Consider the following 23,708-nt stretch of genomic DNA (forward strand, 5'->3'; position numbering starts at 1 on the left):
CCACAGCTGGACGCAGTACCCCAGGTGTAGCCTCACCAGTGCTGAGTAGAGAAGTATCATTTCCTTCCACCTGCTGGCAGTGTTCTGCCCTCTGCAGCATAGGATGCCATTAGCCTTCTTTTATGCCCTTATTGAATAATACAAGAAGGAAATAAAGGACTTGTGTTTTCTCTATGGAATAAAAAGTGTTAGGTTCTTAAATCTTCTTATAAAAAAGAAAGCATTAAGGAAAAACAGCTCATCAGTGGCTGTTACAAGTGAATTAATCTTCTTTACTACCACTCATAAATATTGCTAATGCATTAATGTTTCACACACTGAACTCAGAGATGAGAAAATATAAATCATTAATACATTCAGTCTTTTCCATCCACCTCATACCACAAAAGTCTGATGTATCTGTACAGTACATTGTAAAATTGTGAGACTCTCCATATCCTACAGAGTTGACAGACCTATGCAAGGTTATTTGCAGCAGGAAGCTGGTTGTAGGAGGACTTAGTAAACCCAGATAACAAAAGAACAGATTCTTCAGTGTTCGTAAGTCACCTGCCGTCAAAAGCAGACCAGTTTGCTACTCCATGCATGTAATGAACCTGAGAAGTATTCTCAGATATGGTAACACAGGTGTGAAGAGTACAACTGTACTGTGCCTAAGAGGGACAAATGTCTTAATCCTCCAGCAACACCACACAGTTATCCTTTTTTTACTTTCTTATGAGTTCTCACTCTGCTCCTGCCTACTACATACCTTTCTGTTACCTTTTCTTTCTGTTCCCTTCCATATTTCTGTGATGTGTCCTAATGAATATTCCTTTCTTCCTAGGAACTAACTACTCCTTGTGTTGGCTTTTGCAGCTGATGAATGAGACAGATGCAACAAAGATCCAGCTCTTCACTCTGGCTGTAAGCAACATGCCAAAGGTCTAGAATTCATAAGAAATGAAACTGGGAACTCCTGCTTGCATTGCATATATTTCTCTAGTAACAGAGTTCACAACAGACTTTTTCACTTGGTCAGCAGCTCTGATAGTGGTTGCTATGGATGTTTTGATGGGTTTTTTTCTGACTACTTGGCAATTAAAAGGCTTTGTAGAAACTGATTTCTTTGACAGCATGTAATTTCCCTGAGGTGAGTTTCACATTTGACTACATGCTATTCTGGCATTCCTCTAAGTTCCGCAGTAATCATTACACATACACACATTCACAGGCACAAATCAAAAAGCAGGAGATGCTTTTTTCAGTCAAGACATTTCCAGCACACAGTTAATGAAAATACTCCACATGCAGACAAATAACTAAAAGTTAATATAGGCGATCTCATTCAATGTAATTTCAACATATCTCCACTATAACCACTGTCTGCATGGCAACAGGCATCACACAGCCTTGCAGCAGGTCAGAACCTAAACTATACCTTTAAAGATGAAAAGAAAAAAAAAAAAGAAAAGAAAAAAGCTAAAAGGAATTGCTTATAGCATCTGATATCATTTCCACATTATTGTATAATACAATGGGATATTTTGTTTGTGACTTTCATTCCAGTGCATGAATTGAGGCAGTATATAGAATGCTAGTAGCAAGTGATGTGTTGCAGACTTGGAGCAATCTGTGAAAAAACAGCCTGTAAGCTGTTGACTTCTGGATTGAATTAATAAATTCAGAACTGCAGAAAAAAAAAAGCTAGGCACACTAACAGACTAATTAAAATTTTACATTACAGGACAATTACCTTTTATTAGTTCAAGTCTAACCTGATTTTATTCACCTATTTCTATGTATCCAATTAATATTAACAACTAGTATTAATCATATAAAAGATTTGAATTATTCAATCAAATAAATCTTCCATATTTTTCCTCCTCCTAATAAGTTTCTTATATTGTAGGTATTCCAGCTGAAGCGAACAGGTATCATTTTGCATTCAACCTTTGCCTCACTTAAATGTCGAGAAAAAAAAGCTTTTTAATAATAAATAAAAAAAATTACCATTCACAGATGTACAAAAAACAACAGTCATTCATGTTATTATGCAAATCAGATTATTTCCTCCCCATTCATATTTTAATCATCCAGGAATATCTACAAACATGCAGCATAATGGATACTCCAAAACCAGAGGACGCTTTAGTACTGCAAAACCCAGCAATTTCATCATCACCTGTGGTCATAGACTAAAAATGAAGATAATAAATTCACAATTGCTAAATTCCACTGATGGTTTTCATTACTGTACTCATCTTACTGTCTTTCAGATACATATTTGCAAACCAGGTATGAAAGTCAGAGCACACGAAAAACTCTCAGTGATGAAACTGAAAGGTACTCTATACCATCTACAGTCCATGCTGGAAGACTGGCTTAAGGCATGCTGCTGATTTCAGCAGACAGGTATGGAATGGCTTCATTCATACTTTGAAATAAGAACATGATAAAAAAAATGCTTAGAGGAATCATTCAAATTGGGTAGCATAAAAATGGTTATAATGGGTAAACAGGACCTAAACAGGAGTGAAAGGTAATGGTCTACTGATTTGCTTTGGAGATCATTTAGTGCTGGTTTCAGTTAGCTCTTCAAGGATGACTAGGTAGATAAAGCGAACAAGACAGGAATCTCAAATCAGCCCTGTTGAACAGAGCTGTGGAAAGCAATGAGCTAAATGACATGAAACAGAGACCTGGAGAGATTAGAAATCTGTACCAAAAGGAGCAAAATGAGTTTCTTTTTCTGGAATAATAATAAAAATATAATTTAAAAAGGGTAATCTAATATATCTGGTGAAATCCAATTAATAACAGATAAAAATATTCAGTCCATCAGAGAGGTCTGGGTAAGGTTAATGATATAGAAGTACCAAGGGTGGAAGCTGCAAGTGAATGAAACGGGTTGGCTGCAAAACCAGTGTATACACTTTAGGGTTACATTCACAAATATGGTGCAATATGGAACAGCAAGACACAGGATTTTGATAGCATGTGTTCACCCCCCAGAATTTTACTAAAAAAGATGCTGTGAAACTTGAAGGAATTATAGAAAAGAAAGATAATTTGAAATTAAAGGGCTGAATAGCCACAGTTTTCTCAGCCTGTCTTCATACGGGAGATGCTCCAGCCCCCTTATCATCATTGTGTCCTTCTTATGTTGAAGACACCAGAACTGCAAATGGGGTCTCATGATTCTTTCATATTTAATGAGAGGTAACTTAAGCTAGGAGAATGATGTGCAGGACTTAACAAAATTGAGAGACTGTTCCCATGTGCTCATGCAAGGTCCTTTTTATGATAGTCTCCCAGTCAGTTTTAGTAACAGAAATAACTCATCAATTCTGCCTGTGAAATAACTTGATAAGTAGCAAAAAGGCATTATTGTTGCTCAAATATTTGTTCATGTGTTTACGTCATACAAACATACAATACATGCATCCTGTGTAACAGGAGATAAGAATTTACACCAAAGTCTTGGGACAAGAAATTCTTCTACACACACTCTTTGCAAGTATAGCCCTTGAACAGTGTGTTTTTAATAGATACAGGGATACTGTTGGACATCTATTATCTGAAATCATTTCAGAATTTGAGTCATCTTATGTGTGAACTGCAATTTCACAAATACAATTTAATTAATGTTTCAGGCCATGAGAAATAAATAGCACTGTATATATTGCTATGTGGATATAATTTGTGTAATAATAATTCCCCATGCTATAAAGTAAGAATTTACATAAATTTTGATAATTAACCCTTTTGTATTACCAAAAATGACAAAATATAGGTAATTCAAATGTATAAAGTTGTATTGATCTTTGGGAAAGTTGATGATCAAAACGGAATGTACAGAAGGCTGAATTCCCTTCTTGCCACTTTACTTAAAATTATAATAGTAATTGTGCGAAAACATTTCACAAATTTTCCCCACTAAGTTAAAGAAGCAAGTTTTCCTGAGTGCAACCATTGCTAACCAAAATGAGCTTGAATTTTCATCTCTAGGATGCATAAAATTCAGGGTGTAAATCTTTGATATCAACTGAATGAATGTCCCACATGATATCGAACTTTCATTAAAATGTTGAAATATTTCATAAAGGGAAACAATATACAGTTGAAGTTTGCTTCCCTGAACAATGATTCAATATAAAGCAAGTTTTCATTGAGTTATATCTATTTCGCAATTAAATAACAACTAATAGTAGAAATACCACAGCAAAAGTTCTAATGAAAACTTCAGATTTTCCTTGTTTCGCAAGTGCTCAATCCAGTCTATAAATAGTGTTTGACACAATAAATGACACATATATATGTGTTTCATGTTAAGTTAGATTTTATTTTCATTTGAGAATCATTAAATAAGATGATTTGGAAATATAACATGCAAGAAAGAAAGACATCATTCCCAGTTTCCAGTGACAAAATACAGGCTTCCCTTGTATTCCCTGAACTAGCTTTTTTCAGATACGCATTAAAATAATCTCCCATATTTTCCTGTACTTGCTAACACTGAAAAATTAACTTTATCTCATTATAGCTGAGACATTGCACACAGTGTCTAGTACTTTCAAGGGCCCACATAATTCAGAAAAACGACCTGCTTGCTCAAAATAATCACCTCTGTCAGGAAGCTAATGCCACCTGGGAGGAATACCATCCATTAAAATACGCAGGCATCCAAACAAGTTATGCAAGGTTAGGCATGGGTGAAATGGCAACTGATTTAGAAGGTACCTCACAGTTGCTGAAATGTTCCAAACAGGTAGATTATATTTGGAAGGAATCTCAAGTGAAGAGGAAGAAGGACAGGAAAAGGGAAAATGTTCTTTGCACTGGGTCTTGATATAGGGTTCATTTTAGCTTGGATTGGTTTAGTTTTATGGTTTGTCTCTTTCCTAGCATCAACTGTGCCTTTGACAAAGATGCCCCAGATGAAAAAGTATTCTGAGACAATGCATTTGTCAAACCACACCTTCCTTTGGCAGCCCCTCTGCACCATTCCAACCACTGCACTATGCTTTCTCTTTTTCCTAACCACAGTCCTAAGCTTACCTTGACACTGATCTTGCTGAATCATATCTCAGCACATTGAGCAAGGGTCCAGGTTAACAGATTCTCAGAAGACAATTCTGTTTGCCACCTATGCCTTCCATGGGCAGCTCTTTTGCTGCTGCGCTCTAATCATGGCTTTCTCCTCTTCCAAACTGATGGCCTTGGCCTTTGTCTTGGCTGAGTCCCATCCCAAAAACCAGAGACATGGCCCAGATGAAAAAGTTCTCCACGGGGTAATTCCTTCTGCAGCCTACATCTTTCTTTGGCAGTCCCTTTGCAGCTCTACTCCAACTGGTTGTCTGTGGTTGTGTTTTCTTGCACCTTAAGAATCCTTAGTGATAGTCTGACCACCCTGGCCATGGTTCCTGCTCCTATCAAAGGCTCCACGTTCCTGAGAGGAAAATTCAATTATCAGCTATTCATTTTCTTAGAGGATTTTCCAGACTCCTACACACACTTATCTCACAGTTTCTCCTTTTCTCCTAACTGCATTTTTATTCCTAAATATAATCCCTAGCATAAAATAAGCCTAGACACTGCCCCCTTCGTCTTACCCAGAAAAGGATTTACTCCAGGAGGAAACCTAGCTTACAGGGTTGTTTTTCTCAGACAGCACTTCTGCACCACTCAAGCTGTAGCTCTAGGCGTTTTCTCTCAATCTTTAGAGAGCTGTTAAAGGAACTGAGTGGTGCAAAAATAGTTGTTTCTTTAGGAATTTTTCATCTTCACTGGCATGTTTTTGCTAAGGTTCATTTTAGGGTTTGGGTTAAGGTTATTTTTGAGTGAATGTCCAGAGCTAAATTTGATTGCATATGGGGAACATCTGACAAAGAAATCCATGAGCAGACTTTAATATTCTCCTAAGAAGAGCACTGAATCTTTGCATGAAGCATTGTCTTTGGCACATGCATCAGCCAAGCATTTGTGTTAGAGCTAGAGGGGGTTTAGAAACAAAAGGAACACAGAGATGAAGTTGTAGTGGGGCTACAACATACCCTCCACTGTTAAGAGCTGATGCTACAACTGGAGAATTGCATAATATTTATCTAAGCATACTTCTGAATGGGAAGGCTTTTCTCCCAGGCTAGGCTTAAGGTACACAGTTAAGTTTATGTTTGTTGAGGAAAAGAAGCAACCCAGACATTCAGGAGGACAAGGTCTGGAAAGAGGATACCAAAGGAAAATGGGAGTTCCGGAAAATACATTTGTGGCTGATTTTCAGTACAGATAAAGTTCATCTGGTCTTTTGTGACACTCCGCTGAGTCGTAGGATTTGGAATTAAGGCTTTGGTTGCTGTTGTGAGAAAGAGAAATCCAAGAATGATACTTCAGGAGCAACTTTTAAAGTTAAGACTAATGTTGAAATTCTTTTCTTAGGAATATTGATTGGTTTTGCTTGGAGTACTAGCCCTATCCTCAGGATCAGACTAAGGCTTGGGCTGAGAGAAAGATATTTCAGAAGTGCACTTGCAGGGGAACTGGAAATGGACTGATGAAAGAAACTGAAATTCTCCCATGAGGAACTTCTAGTCATGACTGTGCTGGCATGCTTTCTTCTGAGGCTTACCTTGCATTAGGGTTTGTGTTGAAACAGAATAATGTGTTTGAACATGTAAGAGGTTCCCATGTGTAGATTTTTACTAGCCTTGTGCAAAGTAATGATGCATTCATGTGCTTGCATGATATCATCTTTGTGTTAATCACAAACTCGCAGACTAGGCATACAGTCACTTAGGTTAAGTGCAAAAAGTATGGAGGAGAAAGTTACAAGGTCCTTTCTAAAGGAAGGGACACTTTTTTCTCCCCGTTTCTAACATACAGCAGCAAATACTTTCAACTTTTCATGTCATTATTTTGATAGTGAAAAACATACACATTCTTGTTTTTTGTAATCCTGTTTTCTTGACCCTCTGTTGCATTATATGCATGCCCACACACACACAAGTCTGCTCCAGGATTTTCTATTGAGACCTGCAACAACTAAAAGCCTTAGAATCACTATTAGTGGTTAGAAGCAACTGAATGTTCAGTTCAGTAACTTTCAAGGAAATAAAAAAAAAATACATATAATTATTCTACATAATTATTTAATTGTGCAATTTCACTCATGCTCACCATTTAATTTTAATCACATTTAATCATAGAATCCCAGGTTACAGTACCTATGTTTATGTGTGCTGTATGATACAGCAAAGCATTAAACCAACAACCTTAAACTGTAAATGTAGTACACATGAGATAGCTTATATTTCAGAGAACATAAATACAACTTTTTTGGTGCTTCTGGCTGCATGGATAAGCTTCCATAAACAGACTGCGGATGGCTGAGCAATGTTAGCCTGAGCATGTCTATTTCGGCAGCCTTTTGTAATAAAAAACCTCCTTTCTCAGGGAGAGGCTTATGCCTTAGGTTCTCTTTAGTAAGAACCAGAACCTAATTTTCATAACTTGAGGGAACTCAGATTGTGGGGGTTTTAGTTTCGCTCACTGACAGCAACAAAAACCCACATACAAATATGACCACACAGGTTACTGCATTCATACTACGACTTGATTTCTTGTCTAGGTATGAGCAAAACAGTGTAAGCAGAATAAGGAGCCTCTCTGAAAGGCTCTGACATATTAAGAATGGTTATAGCAGTAATGGTTATAGGAATAATCCTAACAGCATTGCACTGAGAGCTTATATTTGCCTTTGGACTACTTCCCATGAAGCTGACCCAGTTTATGCCTATGTTGCCTACTGCTTCCTTGAGCATAGCATCCACTTAGCAAGTCAGCATTCAGACCACTGTTTTGCATTCCGCATCAGGCATCACTTGAAATCCTCTTCCACCTTCCGCATGACAATTTTTACAACCTGAAAGCAGATTTTGAGTAAAGTGTATGAGCTTGTTACTTCTCAAATGACTGTTATTAACCTGCCCATTTCACCTTTTTTCATTATTTAAATATATGTATATGTGTATACAAAATATTTAACATCCTTCTATTCAATACTGTATATATTCAAATGGAAGAATAATGTGTATGTGCTGTGCTCCATGTACAAAATAAATCATATAAAATTGCACAGCCTCACTGGACATACCATTAATGATTACAGTGAAGATGTTACAGAACAAGAAAACATGACACTGCAGCATTCAGCTATGTGATATTGAAAAGTTCCTCAGATTGTTTGCTTATTACCTGGAGCATAAAGACTGAGCAAACATATGTATGTGGTACATTTCGTTGTTCTTCCTGCATACAAATCCTGTGGATTCTAGTCTGTAAATCTATGCATACCCAGCTATGTGCTAATCACAGAAGCAAAAGTATCACAACAGAAACTCTAAACAGATGCTAACAGCTGGGAAAAAAAGTATCTGTGCTATTTTCAAGCTCTTGCCTGATTGGTATTAATGAAATCAGAGCTATCACCTGAGACATATGAATTTTTAATAATAAAAATGAAATTTATCAGATAATATATTTCATGTTTTATAGGTTACAGAGAGTAACTTTCTCTTTACATAGATGTGGAGGTAGATGAGCAGGAGTGTTAGCTGAGGGTAATCAGAGTTTAAGAGACTGTTCATGTACCAGCCTCACTTCTCACTGCCCATTCTGGGACACCAAGCAAGTAAATTTAATCCTCTGTTTTGATTCATGTCGCCCTGTGTGTGCGAATGTATATGTGTGGATAAGGATTTGGTCTACATTTCTTTTCCTTTTTATTCTTGCTTTCCTGAGTGCCAGTAGTGCTGTGTAGTACTGTAGCACCAGACTGTAACATCAGATTACAACAGCAGAACTATTTGGGGGCTGTGCTCATTGCACCCTGGAATCCAGTTGTGCAGGCCTAAGGCAGTATCTGTACAAATGCTCTAAAGAAGCAATTTAATTACTACACTGTACCACTGGAAACAGCCTAAAAGGAAATTCACCCAGGTAGTGAGAGTGGTCATACTTATACTATATCAGGGCACAGGCTTGTCCATACGTTTGCTGTTTGGCAACAGGGCTATCACTAGAGCTGTAGCTGCTGGATTAAAAGAGATGTAGTAAGACCCAAATTCTGTTATGGGCAAAGAGCAACATATCATATAAACAAAGCTAAGAATGTATTTTTATTCCAGTTAAAGTTTTAGTAGTCTAGCAGTCTGAATTAAAAAATTAATTGTAATGGCCCTCAGTACATTAACAGGTTTTAATTGCTTTGGCCTCCACCTGTGCCCATTGGTCCAGGAACTACAGTTAAGCTCCTTGCCTGAATTATGCTATAGGTATGTTTGTGCTTAGTTCTGTTCCTGGCTTCTTTTGGCTGGCTACTTTGCATATCTCAGATCATCAGTAGACTGTAAATAGCATTTCTAATTGTACCCATCCTTATCCTTCTCAGGCCTATGCCTCTAGATCTTTGCACCGTTGCTTCTCACTTGTTTTCTGTTGTGAGGCAGCCCCATTCTTGTTATTTCCTGATTGTACTACATCAGTATTTTTCGTCATAGATGTAAAATAATTTTTGGAGTAATACATGTCTAATATGTAACCCTTTTTCTCTGCTGTTATGCCCACCCTTCTGATGTTATTCCAGATCATAGAGAAGAGTGAGTGAGTGACTGGATAAGGGCTCAGCTGCTGGCTGGGTTCAAGCCACCCCAGGCAGAAAGGGAAGGTCACATAAACAAGCACACAATTCATTGCTACTGCTCTAGTTTCACCGTGTGTCTTTAAAAATGTTTCTGGGGTTTTGTTGTTTTTTGTTTGTTTTTGTTTTTTTTTTTTTTTGTAGCTGCTGGTACATGAGAACACTTTTTACTAGTCAGACTTGGTTCTACACCAAATTAGCCAGATACATGGTGATAGCTAGGAAGAAATTGAGACTTTCTTCCTACCCCAGAAAAAGCTTTGCATACTGGAAGGAAAGAATAAGTATGGAACGAGATCTGTTTGTGTAGTGCCAAATCAGCTTACGCCTTTACATACTCCCTACGGCTCTTTCTTAGAGGAGATAATAATCTGCCCAATCTGACATCAGGACGTGACTGTTAGCATAGACTGTGCATGATCATCCTTCACTTCCAGTACATTTAAACAGGGACAGCTAGAAAAGCCCCTGATTATTTGTTTTTGTGTTGGAAAATACTTGCTTTGTACAATGAACGTGGCAAAGCACTGGAACAGGTAGCCCAGAGAGGTGGTGGATGCGTCATCCCTGGAGACATTCAAGGCCAGGCTGGATGTGCTTCTGGGCAACCTGATCTTTGAAGTTGTCCCTGCTCATTGCAGGAGGTTGGACTAGATGACTCTTAAAGCTCCCTTCCAACCCAAACTATTCCATGATTCTATATGCCCCCAGCCTTTTACAATCCTGACAAGGCATAAAGAGCTGCTGAAGAGCCAAGGCACAGAGATGTCATTTTCTGTGACAGCAGTAAAAATACACATTTCTATCCAAGCGTTGTCCATTCTGTTTCAGACTAGGATGGTTTAATGTCCTGTGCTGCTCTCTGTCATCTGTGACTCATGTAAAAGAGGCTGCTCTGAACTGCCATGAAAGATCTGTTAACATGCCACTAAGAGCTCTTCCAACATTTGTACGTTAAGTACATTACTAGGTTTTATAGGACGAAAATAAAGAGTAAGAAGAGCAAAGAATAAGTGCTTTTAAGGAAGACTTGTATACAATGGTTATCGATTGAGACATGCTTCAAATCACTAGTTTAGCACAGACATCTAATATTCACTCACAGATGCTGCCACCTAGAGTCCAACATTATGACATTATGGAAACAGAATACCTTTCAAGCAAAATGACTGTATTTGTGTGGTCATTTTAAAAAGTAGGGGAAGGTGGAGGTGTTGGTTTCAGGTGAGTATATAGCAGGAAAAGGTGAAAGAGCCAATAAGCAGGCAGCAGGTAGTCTTAATATTGAATTTTATAATGTCTTCCTTACAAAATCTGTAATGGGCAAAAGCAGATATTACACCGAAAGGTGGAATGGTGGAACTTAGCATAGGAAAGCAAGTAGGAGAAGCTATTCTGTACACTTATCAGAATACATTAAAAACATATTTATTTCCAGTTCAGTTTTTAGGTCTGCAAAATAATGGTCAGCAGACTAGGAGATGTTCTAGTTGAGCAGCCTTGCCTTCAGTTTTAATGAAATAGCCTGCCAGTTTTCAAGAAAGACTTAAAGAAAGTATATTTAAGCTTCTCTCTCCACCAGTAGAATACCACAGAAGATAAAATATCCCCATAGGTAGCCTGACTGGAAACCCAAGGCAGTCTGGAAAATGAGCTGTCCTGCTATGCTTTAGAAATTGCAAACAGCAGCAACCCAGTTTCTCAGCTAACCTGAGGGAGCTGGCAGCATTTGCTACAAGATGCCTAATTCAGTGCCTGGACTGTCACACTGTGTGTAATTTGTTTAGAAATGAGCTATGAACGCAGATCTCAATTTGCACAACAGGCTATGGTTTGATTAAATGTGTCCAGATGCATTTGTAATGGGATTGCAGATTTCAATTAGCAACTGTCATTGCAAGGTAATAGTTTTTCATGCATGTTATAATACGCTGAATTGGGGCAAGAAATAGAATATGATGGAAAAGTCTCCCATTTCTTTTTACTCTCTACGACACTGTTACTGCTTCTTCACATTCATGCAGTGTTTCCTTCCAACTTAGCCTTATCATTCTTTCCTTTCCCTTTGCTGGCCTGCTGTCAAAGTGATGGTTTCTAGTTCCACTGAGCTCTGAACGTGGTCATGCTCCCAGAAATAAATAGTCTGATCTGCAATTCCTCTGCCTGCTAGTGAATGACGGTGAATAGATCTTTACTATATTTGCTGAGCCAGGAGGCCTAAGCTGGTTCTTTCCATGCTGTTGGTATGGGTATTTCTCGACTGAACTAGCTACCACTCCCTTAACTTGGTTTGTGTCTATACTGTGTGGTGGGGAACAGGTTTGATAAGACAGTGTCTGTTCACTGAGCCATCCTCACAGCTGGTGGTAGCTGAAGATGAGCCAGCTCCTAGTGCTTCTTGCTCAACATGTCATTAAGCATCACTTACACCTCCTCTGTCAGACTACATCTAGAAGAGTAATTTCACAGAACCATGCACACGAGGATTCTCTCTTCTCCAGGAAGCCAGGCTTGGACTGATTTGGTCCCTTAGTGTAAAACTGAGGGTTTACAGCATGGGTAGTGGTCAGCTCTCTTGTAATGAGTGGACTCAAACTTCTGTTGCCTATACTAGAGACAGACTACTGCCACAGAGATTTGCCAAAGTACAACCTGAAAACATGCAGCTAAATTTTCTTTCAACAAAACAACACTAGAAAGGGTGTTAACAGTGCTGGACTGTGCTTGGATCTGTGCCTTGGTTTTGAGTAGGTTTGTGTCCTCAGACAGCAGTAACTTAAGACAGTGGTCAAAGTAGGTATGCAGCTGTTTCTGAATAGGATGCTGGTCCTTTGGTAAAAACATCTGTCAACTGTGGGTTAAGTGGCCTGATTTTTCCTGTGAAAAAAATAGCAATGCTGAATGGAGAAGGAGCGAACAAGGCAAAGCAGCTTATTCTGCCTGCTTCCTTACAGGAGCTTTGTAAACAACCATTACTGATACAAATAATAATCATTTGTGACAGGCAAGAGTAAGTTTCTAACAAATGCTTTGCACACCTGCTGTCAGGAAATCCATTCAGTCCATACAATATTCTCCAGTGGTTGCAAGGAAGGTGTTTATGTTAGTAAAGTGTCAACAATTCACCTAATACTTTCTTGTGGGAACTGGGTGAAGATGGGTTGTCAGAAATAGCAGCTATTCCTTTATCTTACTCTATTCCTCCCAATCTCTTAAAAAATTAAAACACTTTAAGAGTACTAAATGCAATAAATCATACAGGCGGATATATAAAAATGTATATATATAACTAAACTCCTAATAAAACCGATATTGCCACCGCCATTTCAGAGAGCCGCATCCCACTTTGAAGGGTATATAAACCCTGAAATGCAACAGATGTGTCTGCTCAGTTATGTCACTTACCTGAAGCACTCTTCTCCTCACGACCCGTTGGCTAGCAGATAGCTGTATAATTTGCTTCCTTAAAGTCTATAAATGCCCACAAGGAACTTTAAAGGACATGTCAAGAAGTCGTCTTTCGCAGACTCTTTATTCCACATAATATGCACCCCAGAGAATGGAGAGGAGACAAACTGACTAAAAAGAAGTTTGACTGGGCAATGATTAATGCACATATCTGGTAGAGGAGTTTTTTTCCTCATCTATCATTGTGATGTTTATTATCATTTAGAAATCTGGCCTGTTCATGGCATAATCAGTGGATGTATTGAACATGCTCAGACTACTCCAACCTACAGAACCAGTCTGCATCAGTTTGCACTGTACTGGAAAACTCCGTTTGCATACACTGCCAATACACTGGCATAAACAGCATGGAAATGACTCACAGGCAATGCACGAGTTATATTTTTGCCAAATGGGGCAATGGATTGGCAATTTTGTTGCATCTGCCATGATATTCAGGCCAGCTTTCTCTTCTGCAAAGGAAAGCAAACAGTTTTCCAGACCAGATGAATTTAAAAGGAAATATGACAAATTCTGCCCATTCATTCCATTCACATTTCTGTTCAATAGTTACAGTATGTTCATCATTATTTTATTTATTTCCTATAGAGTAGGGTAAGATCTGGTGCCTCTTTGTATCACTCTTCTGGTTAGCTATTAGCAAATCACGGAACAAAGCAGATTACTAAGATCAAACCCCTATTCTACAAGAACAGCATAAAAATATGTAGTTGCTTAGCCTGGACTGATCACTAGTCTCTTGCTTCTCCTTTATTTACTGGAGTCCCTAGTCTGAGTGTACATTTCATTCTTTGAAATGTACAGAAAAACTTTGGAGAAAAAGTTTAGAGTATGGATAAAGAAATGGAAAGAAGGACAAGAGAAAGTGAGACACACAGGAAATGTTTCCAAAGCCTCACAGCATATTCACATGAAGAATTATCATTAACAGGAAGGAACTAACTATATCCCAGAGACATCTCTGACTACTTCAGCAAATGAGAGAATAGGACGACAAACTGCTGATGAGTTGCAGTCACATGAGATCAACTTATCCTGAAAACCAACCATAGGGGGAAAAGTTTTAAAAGATATAAGCGTGTTTCCGAAAAGCACCCACCTGAATGCTGTTTTCCAAGATCACAAAGCACATGATGTACTTTAGATATGATTGTCAGAGGCCATAAGCAAACCAAGTTTTAGTTAAATATAAGCTTATTAGACCAGATAATATCACTGAAGGCATTTCCTTCAGAGGGTATTGCCCTTATGTCTGAAATTGAAACCTGACCTGCAGATCCTCCATTCTGTCCAACCTGCTAAATTGCCTCTAGGCCTCTCTGCATGCTGCTGACTACTCATGGAAACCCTTCAGGAGAGGGACGTCAAAGACTCACAGATCAGAAGCAAGCCTGAGTGTCTGATATACAGTGTGGCCAACAAGTTCAGAGCAACTCAAGCAACCAGCAGACAAAGAATGCCTTAAATGGCCTTTGTGATGTTTCTATTCAATTTAAGCTAAGCTGTTTAACGTAGCATTGACACACCATCAGGGAAAGATGAGAGACAGTGGAGCAAATGGAAGAGCTCTGAAAGAGACTGCTCATACACTCTCCTTCCTCTTCATCCTCTCATCAGCATCCCAAACTCATATTTCCTATGCTTTCAATTTACATTGCAATACTATTTATAACAGATGCTCTTGCATAGTGTTCATAAAAGATCTCCATATTCAATCGTTTTCTCCAGAGTTAAAACTAAGAAATAGGGAAGCACAAATATGATGGAATTCACACAATGATAGGCTTAACGTGTAAAATCCAAAAGGTAGCTGCCTTGGAGAATTAAATGCCAGCAGACATGAGTAGTGGTAAATTCTTTTCACAACATGCAGACAGGCTTTAATGCTTTAAATTGGAGTACATTCAGTGTTAAATGAGGGGTTTGTGGGGGTTAGCTTTGGGGAGATTGGGTGACTTATGTTTGCTTAGAGAAAAATAAAGTATTTCTAAGATTGTGTACTGGAAGAAATATTTATTTTTCTTCATTGTACAGGACCAGAAAAGAGAGTACCAGGTCTGTGTTCCCAGTAACTCATCTGCTTCCACTGTGCAATGCCAGTGTTGCTACATTCCATGTGGCAGTATAATGAAGTTCGTTAAAAACTCAGCCCATATTTCTTTCAGCACATCATTTTTTAGCACTGCTCTAGATAATGGTTTTGATCTGTAATTCCTGCATGGTTAAAAGCAATTGCTGTTCTCATACTTTTCACCAGCAGCTGAAATCTGCTAAGCTAATAGCCACTGTGGTGTGTTTGCCTGGATGCACGGCAGGGGTTTTTCAGCAGCTAGCCTATGGAACTTACTCATGATTCAATGAAGCTGAAAGACGTCTGACTTTCAGCTAACAGGCAGAGGCAAGGAGCATTTTTCATGGGATTGGAAGGCAATTTCAGTGAGATTACCGGCATACAAAAGAAAACAGCCTTGTTTTCTTCAAAAAGATAATTAATATGTTATACAAGGACATTTCATGGCCATATACTCCTTCTGTCCCCCACCCTCAAGGAAAGGGATTCAGGAAAGGGCTTCACTGCCCACATGGCTAAAGAACCGGAGACAAATCCTACTTTGGGTTTACAGAGCCATTAGCTCCCCACTGTCTACACCTGTTAGACTGTGCTTAAGGTGAACTAGAGAACTAGGTGAACTAGCAGAACAATGTTAGTACCTTTTGGGTTTGCCGTAACGGGAGCTGAGATGATCAGTATTATATTCCTGATAAGCACTCTGTCAAGAGCTGAAAGGTATTAAAAAAGATTACCAGCTTTCTGCTCTAGGCCAGCTGTGCATGTTCAACACTCACAGCTTTAGTACTGCTGACAATGCAGGAAGCAAACATCACTTACATGTGGAGCATCTCATACATCTTGGGTAACTGTAGACTGTGTGACCTGGATCAGTTCACTCCTACTGGAAAGCATGGACAAAATACACCTCTGCAGAAATTGCAAATTCTGTCTTTTGATCGAAAAGAATGTCTGTGACAGATTTTGCATTTTAAAAGATTTAAGAAAATTTTCATTCGTTCTGCGGGAATGCAAATCTTTCCATCATATTAATGTATGAGTTTGCCCAACATCTGTGGTCTCAGATTTCCCTTCCTGTTCCCCTTATAGAATGTCAATCTGTTTGATTTGGCAGTCATACTAGTCACCTCAGAAGTCATTCTAAGGCAACTGGTTGGTTATGGAAAACATAAGGAAAAGTAAAAACAGCAAACAAGAGCCTGGAAGGGAACATGTTTACTACCTCGGGGATCTTTCATTTTATATAAATAAGCAAGGCAATTTAGATTCACTGAATGTGAGAATCCAAGCTTCGCTCTAATTTGCAGATGTTACTTCATGCAGAAAAGCAAACATGTTTAAGTGGATAATTCTTTTTATTTCACAATTAAGTCATAAATTTATAAATGGCATGAATTTGCCTCTAATTTAAGCAGTCTTCCCTATTGCAAATTCATTTTCCATAACACAGATGTTTGAGTTTCTGAAAAGTTTGGCAATGAAAAGCTGTATTATCAGTGTTGAACTTCAGCTACTCAAATTCTTCGGCATTTGTTATAGCTTTCTTCTGTGAAAAATCCAGGAGTAAAATAGTGGAACTTATTTATAAACCATCCAAGCTGCTATCAGTTGGATGGTGCTAAACTATGCCTTTCATTTCTGTGCACTATGCTTTCTAGTCCTCTTAAAGATTATTGCCTCAGCTTCCTGCATTCTTGTCATGCAAACTACACATCTCAAAACCTACTGCAGAAACTCAAAGCCCTACTGTGCAACAAAAAACATAGATAGAAAATTAAAGTTCATCATTTTGGGGCTAAGCTCAGGTTTTGCTGAACATTAGGGACCACTATTGCTTGCCCAATTACCAAGGAAGTTAAATGCCAAGTCTGTGTTTGTGGCTCCTGTTCGCAGCACTCCTGAAATGCAAGTTAAAAGGCAAACAGAAACCAGGCACAGTCATCTCTCAATATCGTGCAAAATCTTCCCTCAGCAGGTTCTTTCCACTAAAACTAAATGTGCCCCCCACATACCTCCCAGCCACAGCTAAATCAGCTCACAAACAGCATTACTAACACACACTTCTTCTGCCCATGCTGACCTCACAGCAAACCCAAGTAAAATAATAAGGAATTTCAAAGGAACAGAGATATCAGTTACAAATTAAACAGACACTTCTCAATTTTACCTGGTGTGATAGTCTCTGTGAGTGCTGAATAATCAAATGCAATTCTCTTTCCAGAATACATTTAAGCTGTTCTAAACATGAATTCTCATAGCTGAATAATGGACAAACTTTAATAATTTCCTGTGATACTGTTTTGGAGGAAATACCAAAAGACCAGTAGAAACATCTCCCATCTGCAAGCTAAATCTGAGCAGCGTCAGTGCAGCTTTGATGAAAAGCCTGAGAGCTTGTTAGCACATTCTCAGCTGTGAGCATTCCAATTACGACAGGGAAGATTAATATCATCGACTTCAGTCACCTGAAAGTTAGTTGACTACTTTAAAAAAAGTAACTTTAAGCCCTATATGTATCAAGGGAATGAATGAGGTATCTCCAGAGGGTAATTCATCTCATCTGGTGGTTTAGACAAGATGAATCTCTCCCTGCAGACACTTGATTCATTTCGCTGACTACAAAACTCAGAGTTTAAACTTAGACAACTTCCAACATTATAAGTCAAGTAGAATGGAGATTGTATAAAATATCTAGTATCTGAACTCTGTTGTCAGACATCTACATAGGCATTTTCACTGGGAATATACGTCCAGAAACACCTAGAAAAGCAAATCCCACAATGGCAGGCAGGTTCTGGGTGCAGGTTTTTCAAATCAAGCACAGTCAGTAGTTAATAGTAACTGAAGCCATTATATAGTGCTATACGATACATATGAGCCTTCAGTAAAAAAGCATAATTTGCAAAATTCTGCCAATTGACTCTTTATATTTCATGTCTTAGACACTGCAAAATGAGCAAACAAATTTCCAAGGAGAGGATTTGTTGACAAGGCTGCAGTAGCTAGAAAAACTAAACAAAGCACAAACTCTACACAGAGCACACAATTTATTTGTAGTTTTAATATTTTAAATGTATTATTCATTTTAGTATTATCATGTTTGGAATTCTTCATATACAAGGTAAGACAAGGTAATTCTCCAGTGTTCTTATACAGCAAGTGCCAAAAGTACTGACAGTGTAAGTATATGCCATGAGAGAGGGAATGAGTATGTAACAAAACAAGAGCACAGAGGTGTTATGGAAAAAGTCAGGGACTTGGCTCATGAATACCTTGGACCGATAAGTTGCTAACTTCTCATGTTAAGTTAACTGACATTACCATTTCTGTTAAAAGGTTGACCACCCCCTCCAGCCGTTTTGTCACTGAGACCTGACAGGAACTGAAAATTCAATTTCTGACAGCAACAGTTTGGGGCTCTCTTGGGAAACATTTTTCTCTTATCCCTGTGTATAAAATGGAGACAATGGCTAGGACTCAGCTTGATGTTAAGAAAGATATTAGTGCAAATACGCTGCTTTCAGCTATTCAAAACATCTGCATATGGCTGGTAAATATGACACAATGCTTGAATAAGAAGTTGCTTCTACAGTGGCAACAAGAGAACAGAGGAAATATCCCACAGGGCCTAAATGACACTAGGGATCTACATAGATGTAATGAATCCTTCCAAAAGGTAAGTGCATACAAGCATGCGCCTTCCTTAAGCTCTCATTACAGCCAACAGAAATCTAATCAGCATAATCAAAGGAGCCTAGAAAGCATCATCTAGCTGAGTAGATACTGACATCTTGATTTAGCTGCCCATAAGCAGACACATTATTTCATATGTCACAAGGTATTTAAGAGTCATGACTGCCAAACATGATATAGGACTTGGGGAAGACCAGTGTCATCCTGGATAAGTGGTTGTAGGCCATCAGGGTAGCTCTTTGGTATCTCAAATAGCACTAAATATCTGTGTGAACACCCCTCATGGTTACCTGAAGCTTGTTCTGGGCTCCACTGACTGTTGACTAGATGCTCATTTTGGTGGCCTAAACATCTAAAGGTGTTCCATGTGACTTGCAAAAATGTTAAGGCCTCCCTTGGTCTTTTCATAATATTTACTGGATCCATGCAGATATTCTGGATACTTCACAGCATCTCAAATGGCTCTCCTTTATTTAGGTATCAAGCCGTAGCTCTCCATTGACTACAGAGGCACCTTAGACATCTAGTATACCCTACAGGTACTGACACAGAGGTGACTTATTTAGGTACATTAATCTCAGACTGAATCCCATGTAAGGTTCCTTATCTAATACTTAAAATTAACTAACTCAAATACTGCTAGAACAGGAAAAAACCCAGCATGAAATGCTCAGGGACTTTCAGTTGAGGGCATTATTCAAGAACACTATGCTGTTGCTAGTGAGAAGAATAATTGTACTTGTGTCATGGCAGCCAATCCTATCAGTTTCAGTTGCAGACCAGTGTAAATGTCTCTTCCTCAGGCAACAGTGCATTGCTCCATTTCTAAAAACTGAGTAACACTGTTTTGCTACTTTGCACCATCATAGCTATTAGGTACTGTTTTACCAGAAGCGAGTCTCCGTTTCATTCTGTGATACATATAGCCAAAAAAAAGGGCAAACCTCTGCCCTAGGAACTTACAACATGAGAGGAGATAGCAGATGGAGGCTGGCTGCAATACAGGAAGCACAGTGAAAATATGACACAGCTTTACGACGTCAAGTGCTCTCTGTCTACCAGCAATCTGTTAAATTCTGTAAAAGTGTTATTTCTATGAGAAACGGATCTAAAAGCTTTTTCCTTACTTTAAAGGAAACTTTTAAAAACCTACGTCAGAAACACGGTTAAACAGATGTTTAGTTGTTGGGTTTTTTTGATTGTATATTGTACCTAGACTGTACCAGAAAACCCACTAATCTTGACACGATTTCCCACTCTAGAATAAAGGGAATTCAGAATAAAGGGACTTCTAGAATAAAAGCAAATTCATGAATTCTAATGGGGGGGAGGGGAAGGAGAGGAAAAGAGAGAAGGGAGGGGTTCAGTTTCCTCTGTGCTTTTTCATTGGACAGACACTATATTAAAAGATGGTGACCTCTGTAAGGAAAGAGTTAATCATGTGATATCCAAATACTGAGAGGATGTGACGTGGAGAAAATGGAGAGGAAAATCTGTGCAAACTAATTGTCAGAGATTTAAAGTTTTCCTGAAAAAAAAAGCAGTATGATAACAATCATATTGTGAAGAAGACCAAAATTTAAGGGCTATTTTTCCTACCTAAATATGTGACTCCTTATTTCCCATAGCTATCATTTGAGAACCTAGGAAAATGTTTTTTCTCAAATCTAACATTTGCAGATGCAAATTTAGCAGAAGATGATTTGGATTTATTTTTATTTCCTTTTTGCTGTGTTTGTTTCTAATAGAAGCATGAATTTGCTTCTCAGCATGCAATGGCATTTCATAAAGATACATCTGAAATATAGTAGAGTTTTTTATCCTAGCACATCTGTGCTATTTGCAGTGTGTGCAACATGAAGGCAGCCTCTAACAAAATGACACAGAATGGAATGGATTAACATGTTGAATTAAAATAGAAAACAGTTGTTCTGCTTGAACATGCCTATAATTTCAGAGGCTTGGGCAGGACTGAGTTGAAACAAAAAAAAAAACAGGCCAGGCAAAATTCACATTAACCGTTTGAATGCTTTCTCCACAAACACTTTTAGTGCTTTGAGTTCATTTAATTAGTTTTCTAGAAAGATGTTAAAATTAACTTTTCAAATTATTGTATTGTTCAGTTCACAGAAGAAAAGCCAAAGTGAAGGATTGTTTATTTAACCTACAAATGTAAATAAATTTTGGTAAGCGCAGTCAGGAAATGGATTAACAAATGGTGTGCAGAAACACAACCAGAAGTGTTTAGGCTACTGCAACTTGGCAAGTTACTACACATCAGCTGAGATGTGATGATTGACCACTACAAGCTTTCAGCCTGTGCCAATTGCAACATAAGATAGATACAGTTATTCCAACATTGAGTTTAGTTTCTTTCAGTTGGAGAAGGTCAGAGCACATTCATCCACAGATGTCATCATGTTTTTTGACTGTGTCTCAACTCAGAGAACCTGATCTAAATATAGCATGAAGCTATCTACCTTATTAATATAATCGGATTAGTTTACTAGGGAATTCAGAGTCACAATACATTTCAAACAATCACATTAGATCAGATCTTGAAATGTGTTGATCACCTTCAATTTCCTTTATTCACATTTACAAAATGATCACATCTCTGAATCATTTGTGATTCGTTTTTTCTACAACACAACTTAACTGCATGTACGACCACTAGTAAGAGAGCGATCTCCTACAGTGATCCAGACTGTGGATATTTTAGACAATCAGGTGGAAAATTCCAACTGAAACGAGTTCAGTTGTTTGCCTTATAACTTGCATCCAGAAACTCATTGTTCTAGGGTTTTGTGTCAATTTTGTCTCTAACATAATTCTAGATTTTCCCTACATGTCAATTTTTTACCTTCTGGTTAAAAGGCTCAAGCATTTTTCAGCTTTTTTGTTAAACAGGACAAGACAGATCCCTCCTGCAAAACAGATTCTCCATTCCCCTGTCCTCTTACAAGGTTTTTTCATTTTTAACTTGGACACTTAGAATTGTACATGATTCTGATAACAAGTGTCTTTCACTGTGGCATTAACACTCCCATCCTTACCAGAAATATCTTACCCCAAGAACCCTTGAATCATACTGATCCTTTTAAAAAATATTACAAATTTTTAGGCCATGCTGAGTCTGTGATTGAGTAATTCAACTAAAGCACTACAGTGACACAAACACTAATGCTCATTAATTAATTCAATCTGGAAATTAGATGATTTCTAATCATCTAGATAGAACTTTCCACATAGAACAGAGCGTGAGGGAACAACCCGATTATTATTTGTATATAATGTGGTCATCTGTGATATGACAAAAGGCAAACCATTGATCCAAAGCCCTGTTTTCATTCAGGGTTGAAAGCAGCCCAAGGAAGATGGGAGAGAAAGAGAAACTGCAGTTGGAAGCCTGATCCCTCATAAAGTGATGGAAACTACATGGTTCAAAGTGGCAATTTAAGAGGTCAAGAGGTGACAGAGAGGCAGGCAGGCTTGAATCCTTGTCTCCTTTATTCCCATCAAAATTCAGAATGCTACACTTGTATGAAGTACTCTTCCATTTGATGGCAATGGACTTCCATCACCTTATACTTGAACCCACACTGTGCCCTGAACTGGCACCTCTTCTGATGCTTCAGTGCCTGTCAAGAATATGTAAAAAAGAGATCATTGCTGCTTTAGAATGTGATCCATGGCACCTCAACTGCAACATGAGCCTCATACAGAGGAAGCATCACAAAAAGCGATTTGAAAATACGTCACTGTGAAAAAAGTAGTCTGGGGATAAAAATGTCTGAGTTTCTTATTATTTGCATGTTTCTTAATACTGCATTTTGAAATAATAGTTAAAATTAGCATGTACTCCCCTTCTATCTTTAAATAAAGTACTTTTATTTTATTTGTCTGGCCTTAATTGCTGCTTGAGTCTTTGTTTAGCATTGGATTTTGAGAATTTCTGTTGACTGACCCCTTAAAAGTTTCTCTGCTGCTTTTGACTGCATAACTGCTTTTTCATTTATACAACAGCATGTGTTTTATGTTGTTTGCAATATTTTACAAGTGTTTTTAGTTTACTATGAATAAAAACATTATCTATGACTTCAGTGTTCTGTTCCATAACTCAGTATATCAGAGTAAAATATACTTGATGTTTGCAGTATCTCACTATGACATGCTATGCTATTACTGAAAAATTGATCTTCTATTTAGCATTAATCAAAATATTCAGTTGAATCGAGAAATATGCAGGTTTACACTGGCTTTTATTCTTATCAATTTGTTCTATAAACACAGCATTACATTTGATTTTTAACTGGGCATATGGCTGAAAACCTGCAGAAATATCTTCCACTTCCCCTAAATATTCTGTATTATGTTTTCAGATCAGGTGAAACAAACAGTTACTCTAAATTCTGTATATTATGTTTAACTATTCCTCAAAAAAAAGAACAAAGGGGATTTTGTCAAATACAGTGTAGAAGATTGCTCATTTAAATACTTCAGTACATTTAGTCTTCTAATCCAAATACAGAAAATAACCTTGCCAAACAAACATATAAACTGGACTTAGTATTCTGAAGCTGAGAAAATTTCATTAGCGCTCTACATATCCTAACAAAAGGAAAGGGTTTCTTAGAAACAGTAAAAAAATCCCCAGCATCTATATGAATATCATTTTCTGAATACACATCTGAAACACATGCACATAGCGTATGAACAAGGAAGCTGCTGATGCATTTAGCATTCAGTGTTACTTGTAAGATTTCCCACATGCATGTGCTGTTTCATGCCTTGCACATC

At 38.0% G+C, this 23,708-nt stretch overlaps 1 long non-coding RNA gene across 1 annotated transcript; it reads right to left on the reverse strand.

The window, feature by feature from the left end:
* Nucleotides 1–10,782: 10,782 nt before the first annotated feature.
* On the reverse strand, nucleotides 10,783–15,586 carry LOC133221101 (uncharacterized). The gene is made up of 2 exons (XR_009727893.1): nucleotides 15,492–15,586; nucleotides 10,783–10,990 (listed from the first exon to the last, which is right to left on the reverse strand). It is a non-coding gene; the product is annotated as an uncharacterized LOC133221101 (long non-coding RNA).
* Nucleotides 15,587–23,708: the final 8,122 nt, after the last annotated feature.

Source organism: Neopsephotus bourkii, unplaced genomic scaffold, assembly GCF_033783945.1.
Source record: "Neopsephotus bourkii isolate Nb327-2 ecotype Australia unplaced genomic scaffold, CSIRO-AGI_Nbou_v1 NB_1511, whole genome shotgun sequence".
In the NCBI taxonomy this organism is placed as follows: domain Eukaryota; kingdom Metazoa; phylum Chordata; class Aves; order Psittaciformes; family Psittacidae; genus Neopsephotus; species Neopsephotus bourkii.